Here is an 11377-nt window from a genome sequence, read left to right on the forward strand (position 1 = left end):
CAGGTAACTTCTGTGACTGCATTGCAAGAAGTGACTCAACACCAGAGCTCAGGCTGCAGATCTGGTGACCTGCAAGGCTCAGGAAAAATATCCCCTTTCCTGGTCAGCTGCATTTTCTGTTTTAAATCCTCACAGCTGATTTATCAGAGATGAAAGTGCTGACTGGGCTTCACACTGCAGTGAGTTAAAATCACCAGTGTATGCGGGATGCTCAAATGGCACAGGGTGGACAATTAAAGCTGAGCACTCTGGCATGCCTGGATAGAGCTGCACTTCTGAAGCTGTTTCTTTGGGTGGACAATTTCACATTGAAGGGACAACATTTTTAATTCTTTGCAGGCTCTTGACAGATCTCAACACTCAGGACACCCCCTTCATATCTGGGTGCACAGCATGAGCCTTTAGCATCTATCTGTCCTATCACTGTCCATCTTTCCTTCTGCAGGCTGTCCAGACAGGGCACTTATTTTCTCTTACCATTTATCTGCCAAGGCACAGATGTGTGCAGTCCTGGAAGAGTGACTTCTGCTCTGCCAAATCCCTTATTGCAAGAAAACTCTCCACCAGCATCAAGTGTGAAAGCCCTAGAACAGGATCAGCAGAAGTGGATGTGGACATCTGATTTTAGCAAATAAGTTTTTCCTGAACTCCAAGCCAAAAGCAAAGCAGTTTTTCTGTCTGAGCCTGAGAGGAAGAGACTAGACCCCAGACTTAAGATGTTTTCCAGCACAGCATTTCTACAGGACCTTCAGCTATTTGCCAGGGGAATGCCACATGGCCAGAGAGATGTTAAACAGAGCTGTTCCCTGAGGGGAGCAGTGGAGTGAGCTGGGGAATCTTGACAGTTGAGTGCAACACAGACAAGGATAGGGAGAAAAACAGATATGCCCCCAGAAATGCTGCTGGGAAGACAGAGGAGGGCAGTTGCATGGCTCTCTGAGGAGATGCTTGAAACTTGTGTGTGCTTTTAGCAACCACAAAGTCAGAGGGAAGCCTGGCAGATGGCTGCTGAAGAGAAGAGCAGGGATGGCTCACACAGAACTGCACAGAAAAACAGAATCGTCAAGGCTGGAGAAGACCTCCAAGGTCACCAAATACAGCCATCAGCCCAATACCACTATTCTCACTAAACCACATTTGGAAGAGTGACATTCATGCTTTCCTTGAACGTAGCTACAGAAGGGAGCATGGATAGATGCTGTCCCATCACCCTGACCCTTTTTCTTTCCCTGCATGTGCCCCAAAGCTGCCTCCCCAACCCCCTCCAGCAAAGATGATGTTACACAGCTGACTGCCCCAGAGCAGGGGGAGATGGGCTGCAGAATCCCGTCTTACACCAGCCAGCTCGGTGCAGCTGTCAAGTCGACTGAGTTCTCCTTATCTCTGTTGTGATTATTTCCTCCCCCCTGCTGCATTCCTTGAATAGCAACATTTGTTTTGGAAATTCCTCTCCCCAGAATGGTTTCGGCCTGGAAATCTTGGAGGATGCAGGATAGGGATAGAGGTTGCACTTGTCCTGGTCCTGTGTCACAGGCTGCCCGTATTTACTCACATTGCACCCACCAGAGTGGCTGGGGGAAGCAATGGCCGAGTCCTGCAGCTGCAAAGCATGCAGATTTTGTTGTCCCATAACTCATGGTCCCGCTGTGGATCAGCATTTCACTGCACAACAGTGGTGCAACAGCAGAGCAGCCCACTCTCTTCACTCTTGCTGCTTCAAATCCCAACTCCTGACCTGGTTTTGGGACTGTGTAAACCAAAGGAGAAAGCGCTTCCTGTGGCAGAAGGACCACAGCTCCTAAGGAAGGATCTGGCATCATTGCTGCCAAACCCTTTGGCACGTTTTACTTTCACAGGTAGGCACCATGCTGCTTTGTGTTACTGCCCACCAGGAATTCATAGCCATGCTGTTTGGGGTAAGCCATGCAATGCATGGTTTGGAGGACAGCTGGTAATGAAGAGGCTGTTGGGGCACACTGAGAAACAGACTACTCTTTGGGCTGTGTCCTGGAAGTAATCACAGGAGGGAAGGGGCTGTGGCATGCCTGTGCACTTTTCACCCCTGGACAGCTGCTTAGTGTCCTGGCCCCCTCAAGCGATAGTTGTAAACCAAGTACACAAGGACCATTCTGACCCAAAGAGGACTCTAGAAGAAAAGGCCTGTTGGCACTAAACTGGGCAGCTGTGCCCTTAGCCTTAGCCCAAAGCCAGCAATCACTAGTTTGATTATGGAGTAGATCAGTGTCACAGACCAAGAACTCATACGCCACCTTTCTGGGGAGCAGGAGACATACCAACGTACTCACAAAGAGTACAGAGACATGCCACAGCATACACAAAACATCTTCCCACCTCTGAAACCTTGGGGAGGCTGAAGGAGGGACATCCAAGTCGGTCACTGTGCATATGAAATGAGAGCACATCTCTTGCTGGCAGGGATCATGAAGATGACAAAATGCCACTCAGCCTGGAAGCTTGGACCTCTAAAATCTGCCTGCTACAAAGCTGTGATGCTTCCAGTGAGCTGTGAACTTTGTTCAGTCGCAGAGGCATCCGCTATCCACCAAGCAAGTCCTTAAAGCAAAAGTGTGAGACCTTTGAACTGCAGCCTGACCCCAGCAGATCCACTGTGTGTGGAGGAAGATCTGTGTATATCTTACCCTGGGTCTACCATTTGTGCCAAAACATCATCTTGAGGACCATGTACACCTTTTCTGTGTGAAAAAGCAGCAGGGGCATCTTGCATTGGACCACAGGACAGAGAAGAAGGCTGCTGGGCTTGGAAGCTGACATTTTGATGACTCCAGGCAAATTTGGGTAGTTGTGGAGGGTTGGACCTGTGGGTTTGAGTCAGTCCTGTGAGTCAGAGCACAGAAGACAAAAAACACCCTGCACAATACCCACAGCCTGTGGCAGAGAAAGCCTGAATTGCAAAAAAAATTGGGGGCAATGTCCAGGAAATAAATTTGGCTGCTTTCACTGCAAACGCAGGTTACAGACACATGGTGAGACAGCTGATGACTCCCGGGAGCTGTGGCTCTACTGGGGAGAGGAGCCTGGGCTGTTCTGGCCCCAAGGGCAGGTTCCACTATTGCTTGGGTCAGCACCCTCTAACCTGCTCACATGTTGCAGGACTTTAAAGTAGTCTGGCCACCGATTTGTCAGTAGGGAATTGTGAAACCAGCAGACTGAGAGCAATGGGCAATTAGAAGCAAATTGCCAACATACTCATAGAAGAGAGGACAGTGACCACTCAGCCAAGAGTGACAGGGAACTTGGGAGGACATGTTTGTGCACCTTGCACTTCAGTTGGGCTGGTTCCTGCTCACAGTCCTGCAGTGAACCCAGGGGAAGCACAGGACCTTTCTCAGAGAATTTTTGTGTTTCAACAACAACTCACTCCCAGCACATCACTATTTACACACTGGTCTCAAAACAGAGCACTTAAGGAAACACTGGGGAACTTCCCCACATCCTCACCATGTCATTTGTCACCTGAACCTGCTGCTTAGGTGGGAACAATGAACTGGTAACCTGAATCTGTTCACACAGCCTGTGGGCAGAAGCTGAATTCTCCAGCCTCCACCGTCAAAAGAACACAAATTTTGTCACACATATCAGACAGAAGCCTACCTCATTATGAGCAGATGGTCACAGGCCCAGGGCTGCATGGTGAACTCACTGGGAATTCTTATGTCTTCTGACTCCCACAGCTACAGAAGGCAGAGTTTGTGTTGCTGCTGCTAGGGTAATTTGCAGCTTCCTGCTCTGTGCAAGTCACCTACACAGCACATAGTGGTGCTTCACACTGATGTATCTTGCTCTTGAGGGACAGCTGCAAGGAGTTATTTCTGTGCTTAGAAAAGGGCCATGCTTCAGATCCCTTTTGCTCATCTCTATGAATATGAGACAGTATGTGACTGGACACAACACTTTGCACACCTGCACAGCCCCAGCCAGCACATGGCAAGACCACAAACAGATATACTTGGAGGAAGCTGAGAGGAGCTTCTCCAGCAAACATGAGCATGTGTCCCTCAGGTGGGCATGGGCAATCACAGAATTGCAGGATGGAGAAGCTTGGAAGGAACCCGTGAAGATCACCTAGTCCAACCCCTCTGCAAAAGCAGGGTCTTCCACAACAAACTGTACAGAATCACAATGCCCAGTTGGGTTTTGAAAGTCTCCAGAGAAGGAGACGCTACAGACTCTCTTCTGTTCACAAGCTTACTTAAGGTTTTATCTTCTGAAGCAGCTCAGTCAATGGTCCAAAAATGGCAAACTTTTTGTCCACCAGCACTCCCAGATCCTTCTTGATGGAGCTGCTTTCCAGCAGGTCACCCTCTCACCTGAACTGGTGCAGGGGGTTATTCCTCCCCAGGTGCAGGACCCTACACTTGCCCTTGTTGGATTTTATGAGGTTCCCTTCTGCCCATCTCTCCAGCCTGTCCAGGTTTGGCTGAATGTCAGCACAGCCTGATGGAGCATCAGCCACTCCTCCCAGTTTGGTATCATCAGCAGATTTGCTCAGATTGCACTCTGTCCCTTCATCCAAGCCATCGATGAAGATGCAGAACAAGACCAGAATCAATATTGACTCTGGAGAGCACCACTAGCACCCTGCACTATTGATCACAACCCTCTGAGCATTTTTGTTCATCCAGGTATCAGCCTACCTCACTGTCGGTCCATCTGATCCACACTTCCCAAACCACCCCATGGGAGACAGTGTGACATTGCATTATGTGGAAGAGATTGCCGTATTTAGTGGGCAGAAAAAAAGAACAAAAACAATACCAAAAAGCACACACAGACACACACACACAAACAAACAAAGCAAACAGTTTGACCTTCTCTGATGTATTTCCTGCTCGCGGGGTAGGTAGCTCAGACCTTTGCACATTCCTCCGCCCTGCCCTCGCGTTGCCTTTTGGTGTGCCATGGCAGGAGCAAAGCTGGAGACAGCAGTCCTGCGGGCTTCTGGCCACCGCCGCAGCGGCGAGATGCTGACTCACGCCTGCAGGTTGCCTTGGCAACCGCAGTCATCGCTCCTGCAACGTCGTCATTCTCCTTTCTGCGAACCAGCTTCTGCCAAGCCCCGGAAAAAGTCAGATATGGGTTGCACCACCTTCTGTGAGGCATTTCTCCAGCCCACCACCGGCAGTTGCAAAGGCAGAGAGGCTCACCCTGGCACTGATGCATGTGCCAGACACTGAGAAAGCCACATCCCCACTACCATCTCTGCTAATGGTCCCACAACGGCTGAGCAGAGCAGGAAGACAAACAAGACAGATTTGAGCTTCTGGAAGCTCTCTTTTATTCTATTTTGGCCCCACTCCATGCTCAGGGACTTGGGCTTCCTTGCTGCTTCTCTGTACAGTTAGACATCGTGTAGCTTCTTCCACTCATCTTCCAGACCTGCTCAGCTACCATGTAATGTCATAACACACCAGCACTTCCTCTGACCATGTCTCTTACACCCCAGCTATGCCCACGTGCCAACCACTCTACCCTAATTGAGCATAGCTTCATTTCCTTCTGGGAAGCTGACTTCTTCATGGCCTGCCCCTGCCTCAGGCTCTCAGTCCTAGAAATCCTGGCCCAGTCTATCTCTCAGGGATATTCAAGCAGATGAAGGTGCTGTCAGTAATCTATTACTCATGTTGGTTACACCAAAGCAAAGCCCTTCTGTGTTTACATTTAAACACAGAAATGTCTTTCAGACCTGGCATTAATAAAGGTGACCAATTCATGTTTGTGACACCAAGCAGGCAACTGCAGAGGAGGAAAAGGGATCCTGTTCTTGAATAAGCAAATCTTATTGTCATAAAAATGCCTGGACGACTCTTGGTCCTCTTGGATCTGAGTGAAGAGAGGAGACAGATGTTGCTGATGCAGTATTGCACTAGCTGTAGGTACAAAATTTGTGCCTGGATCTGATTAAACAGAAATCCTTCCCTTACATCTCCTCTGAAGTATTCCATCTATGGTAATGTGAATGCACTAGACAAATGAGTCCAAGGAAGAAAAATCTTCCCCATTCTGACATTTCTGGACTAGGAAAAATTGTCCACAGGAAGAACTTCAGACCAAGGCCCTTATTCGAAGACAAAAGTCCTGCATCGTCCATGCCCGCACTGGGGTTTACTTGTAAGTGAGAGTAAGCACAAAAACCAGAAGAAAGGGAGAAATTTAATGACTTTGCTTAGGGAATTTTTAGTTGGCAAAATCAACCAGAAAGGAGTTCCCTTCGTTTGTAAAGGCTGTGGCTGATTTTGTGAGCAGCTTCCATGTGGTCATTGGTTGCACATGAGTGATTATCGGGTTTTAAATAATATCCAGGAAACTCTGAAAAGGCACCAGACATAATGACATTGCAGTGTCCTAACAAATCAGATTTATAACCCCTGCTGTCACAGTTACAGCATTGCTGAGGCTACAATACAAAACCAAGGCAGAGCCATAAATACCCTCCTTCAGGAGAAAATCAGTGGCTCCTGCTGATTTTTAACTCCATGAACTGCTGTTGCACCAACAGCTCAGGGCAGAGACTGTGCCAGCATTTTAGTAACCCCTGCTCTGCTCACTCAAGATGGTGTGATGGTCAGAAACTCACCCAGCAGAAACCATGCATTGGCACTGGAAATGTGGTGTGGCCAAGGATTACAAGCCTCCAGAGAAAACAACACCTAGTAGAGGCAAAACACAGGAACAAGCTGAAAGATGGCAGGCATTGCCAGAAAGCTCCTCTTTTGGTGGAGAAAGGAATAGGGTATGTCATAAGGTCCACCCTAACCTTTGCCTTTCCAGTGTGCTGGACTGCTGGCCCCAGGAGGAAGCAGAAGGGATGGTGCTGCTGGCAACCTGTGCCCCAGTGTGTAGGGTTAACACTCCTGGGGGAGTGACCCTGAACCTGACCCTAGGGGTCTTGGCCCCTCCTCAGGGGTGGGCCACACTCCAGGTGATGGTTAGCCCACTCCCCCCACTTCCTGTGGTGTCTCTCCCTCTTGCTCTTTTCTCTCTTCCTGCATTCATGATCACACACACACACTGATACTGCATACCAGCACAACACGTGGCAGCCACGAGGCAGAGACACCATCACACTACTCGGGTTGTATCCATCCCTGTTTGTATTTTGCTGTTTTCCCTTCCTTATCCTTTGTAAACTCCCCTACCTCCAATCCCCTTTTTCTAAGTTATTGTTAAACTTTTCCTTTTTAACTTCCAAATCGAGTGAGATTGATTTATTTGGGTGTCCCTACCTTTATCTCTCTCCCTGTCTTTTGGGGAAAGGAGGGGGAAGAGGGGAGGGCACTCTATAAATTCTATAAATTGTCATTGGGTCTACCAAATTTATAAGAGTCTCTGGGAACCTGCATTTGAACCCAAGACAATTTATTTGGCGTCTCAACGTGGGGCTAGGTAGAAAGAATTCTTTCAGAGAAGATTTGGAAGTTAAAAAATGGATATTCTGAAAGTCTTAATCATTAACGCTTTTGCATGGCTGTTGTGGGGCTGGCTGTTAAAGTTTATAAGTTACCATGTCTTCTGGATTGTCATTGATATGCTCTGGGAATATTCTAAGCATTTGCCTGCCCGAGTCTATGCCTATTTCCTGAATTCTGTTAGTAATATCACTGTGTTTAGAAATGTTTCTGGAACATGGAATCAATCTGAGTATATGCATTGGAGCACAGAAGCTCCAGATATTTTGGGTGAGAAATGGTACTGGATAGCTGTTATTTCACTGTGTGTAAATGTGGGTTTGGGAATGAACAAGGTAGCTCTGAACTTAGACACGTGGAAGTATCGAGTGGGTGCCGCCATTAGGATGCTTAGGGGGAGGGGTGGCCCTCACTGCCCGAGCTGCAGCTGCGGGGGTTGGGCGACAGGGCAGACTGGTCAGACCGCCCCTAGCGCGGCTCCGCCCCGAACTCCGCCTCCGGTCCCGCCCAGGGCAGCCCCCCGGACCCTGCCCCCTCAGCCCAGCCCACTCCATCTGGCTCCGATTACCACGCGGCCAGCAAGATCAAACCCAAACCCTCCCGCAGATACCGATCCAGGGCAAGGGACCTCTTCGGGAACCAGCACCCCCCAGCAACAGCAACCAGCTGGAAATGGACCTGATAATGGAGTGATCCTTATCAGCTCCACGCCCAGAAAGGAAATCAGGCACACAAGGCAGGAGTATGCAAGGGCAAATGGACAGTCCCTTTTAGCCTGGTTTTTGAAATGTTGGGATGCAGGAGCAGAAACCGTGGACCTAGATCAGAGGGAGGCAAAGAAGCTGGGATCCTTGTCGAGGGATGGAGGTGTGGATAAGGAGCTGGGAAGGCTCGATGGTACCCACTCACTTTGGGCCAGGCTTCTGATAGCTGTGAGGTACAGGTACCCGACTAAGGATGACATGATTTTCCATCCCCTTAGATGGACAGATATGGAACAGGGGATCTCATACCTGAGGCAAATGGCGGTTCAAGAGATAATTTATGGAGCCGACCAGATGCCCTCGGACCCTGATGATGTCCGCATGAAGCCAGCCCTCTTAAAGAAACTGACTCAGTGTGCCCCTTCCACATATGCCCCCACATTGGGAGCACTGCTGCTGGGCAGAGACCCCAACAACCTTCCCACAATCAGGGAGTTTGTGAATGACCTAAGACAGTTTGAAGACAGTTTGTCAAGGAAAACCTTAATTGCCACTGTAGAGACCCTCACCCAAGAAATGAACGAGCTAAAAGCCTCTTTCTCTGAAATGCAGAAGGCAGAGGATGACTGCTCTTCACCTTCAGAATGGGTGCAAGTCTCAGCTGTAAGGAACACACGCCGCCGTGCTCCTCCTCCTCCCCGCAGGAGACCAGCCCAGAGCAGACAGGGTACACACAGGGGGTCACTCTGGAGAACACTCTGTGACCATGGGGAAAACATGGACAGATGGCATGGCCAGCCCACCTCAGCTCTATCGGCCAGGGTAAGGGAACTGCAGGGGACAAACACGGGGAATAACTCCTCCAGAAGAGGGGTTGCCCCAGTGTCCTGCAGGCAGCCCTCTCGCTCAAGGGGTGGTGAAGCCAGTAACTCAGGTCCATGTGCCTCATGTGGTCACACTGCTCAGAATTAGAGGTGCCCTGTCTCCAGCCAGGCGGAGGCCAGGGATAACAGAGTATATTGGGACGTGTTTGTGAAATGGCCTGGCACTTCTGAAGCCGAGAAGTACAGAGCGTTGGTAGACACCGGTGCCCAATGCACTCTGATCCCCTCCAGCCACAGGGGGACAGAAACTGTTACAATTGCAGGAGTCACAGAGGGGTCTCAGGAGTTGACTGTGCTGCAGGCTGAGATAAGCCTCACCGGGAATGTGTGGGAGAAGCACTCCATAGTAGCTGGCCCTGATGCACCTTGCATCCTGGGGATCGACTTTCTCCGGGAAGAGTACTTTAAAGATCCGAAGGGGAACAAGTGGGCTTTTGGCATAGCAGCTGTAGAGACTGCAGACAAAGAGCAGCTGTCTATCATGCCTGGCTTGTCAGATGACCCTTCCGTGGTTGGTACCCACAAGGTGGAAGATGTCAAGTTACCTATTGCTTCTCGTGTAGTTCATCGCAGGCAATACCGCACCAACAGAGACTCCCTGCTACCCATACAGCAGCTGATTCGCCGCCTGGAGCAGCAGCTTGTCATCAGCAAGAGCCACTCGCCCTTCAACAGCCCGATATGGCCAGTGCGAAAGGAGACGGGGGAGTGGAGACTCACGGTGGATTTCCGAGGCCTGAACGAAGTGACTCCTCCAATCAGCGCAGCCGTGCCTGATATGTTGGAGCTGCAGTATGAACTGGAAACGAAGGAGGCCAAATGGTATGCCACAATTGACATTGCTAATGCTTTCTTCTCCATCCCCATTGCAGAAGAATGTAGGCCACAGTTTGCCTTCACCTGGAGAGGAGTCCAGTACCACTGGAACAGACTGCCTCAAGGGTGGAAGCACAGCCCTACAATCTGCCATAGCATCATCCACACTGCACTGGAGAAGGGTGGAGCTCCGGAACATCTGCAGTACATCGATGACATCATTGTATGGGGTGAGACAGCAGAGGAGGTCTTCCAGAAGGGTGAGAAGATCATTAATATCCTGTTGGATGCTGGTTTTGCCATTAAGAGAAGCAAAGTGAAAGGGCCTGCCAGAGAGATCCAGTTCCTGGGAGTTCGATGGCAGGATGGCCGACGCCACATCCCTATGGATGTGGTGAATAAAGTGGCCACGATGGTGGAACCCACTAACCGGAAGGAGACACAATCCTTCCTGGGGTTTGTGGGCTTTTGGAAGATGCACATTCCCGGGTACAGTCAAATTGTGAAACCCCTCTTTGACGTTACAAGAAAGAGAAATAACTTTGGGTGGGGACCTGAGCAGCAGGTGGCATTTGACCAGATCAAACGAGAGGTGGTCCATGCCATGGCTTTGGGACCAGTTCGAACCGGCCCAGAGATCAAGAACATTCTCTACACAGCAGCTGGTGAGAATGGCCCTAGCTGGAGCCTATGGCAGAAAGCTCCTGATGAGACAAGAGGCCGCCCACTCAGGTTCTGGAGCAAGGCATACAAAGGCTCAGAGAGCAATTATACCCCCACAGAGAAAGAAATCCTAGCTGCCTATGAGGGAGTCAGAGCTGCCTCTGAGGTGATTGGGACGGAGTCACCACTCCTTTTAGCTCCAAGGCTTCCAGTCCTGACTTGGATGTTTAAAGGGAAGGGTTCGACTCCGCACCATGCCACAGATGCCACTTGGAGTAAGTGGATGGCTCTGATAACTCAGAGGGCTAGGATGGGGACTCTCGAGCATCCAGGCATTGTGGAGGTCATCACCAACTGGCCAGAGGGCACTGACTTTGGAAAGCCAGCAGAAGAGAAGGCAGTGACCCGTGCTGAGGAAGCCCCCCCATACAGTGACCTTCCTGAGGAGGAAAAGGCATATGCTCTCTTCACAGATGGATCTTGCCGTCTGGTAGGCAGCAAGCGAAGATGGAAGGCTGCCGTCTGGAACCCCACACGCAGGGTTGCAGAGGCAAGAGATGGAGAAGGTGAATCCAGCCAGTATGCTGAGGTGAAAGCCATCCAGCTGGCCCTGGACATTGCCGAACGAGAGCAGTGGCCAATGCTATACATCTACACCGACTCATGGATGGTAGCAAATGCCTTATGGGGGTGGCTGAAGGAGTGGAAGAGAAATGATTGGCAGAGAAAAGGGAAGCCTATTTGGGCTGCTGACCTCTGGCAAGACATTTCTGCACGCCTGGACAAATGACCAGTTAAAATCCGACACATCAGTGCTCACATCCCAAAGAGCAGAGCCACTGAAGAGCAGCAGCATAACCAC

General features: G+C 50.1%; 1 long non-coding RNA gene across 1 annotated transcript; it reads right to left on the minus strand.

Annotated features, from left to right (window-relative positions):
- Positions 1–2232: 2232 nt before the first annotated feature.
- On the minus strand, positions 2233–4843 carry LOC135173677 (uncharacterized). Its single transcript, XR_010301399.1, has 3 exons — positions 3634–4843; positions 2661–2837; positions 2233–2574 (listed from the first exon to the last, which is right to left on the minus strand). It is a non-coding gene; the product is annotated as an uncharacterized LOC135173677 (long non-coding RNA).
- Between the last annotated feature and the right edge of the window lie 6534 nt (positions 4844–11377).

The sequence above is a fragment of the Pogoniulus pusillus genome, chromosome Z (assembly GCF_015220805.1).
Source record: "Pogoniulus pusillus isolate bPogPus1 chromosome Z, bPogPus1.pri, whole genome shotgun sequence".
Classification (NCBI taxonomy): domain Eukaryota; kingdom Metazoa; phylum Chordata; class Aves; order Piciformes; family Lybiidae; genus Pogoniulus; species Pogoniulus pusillus.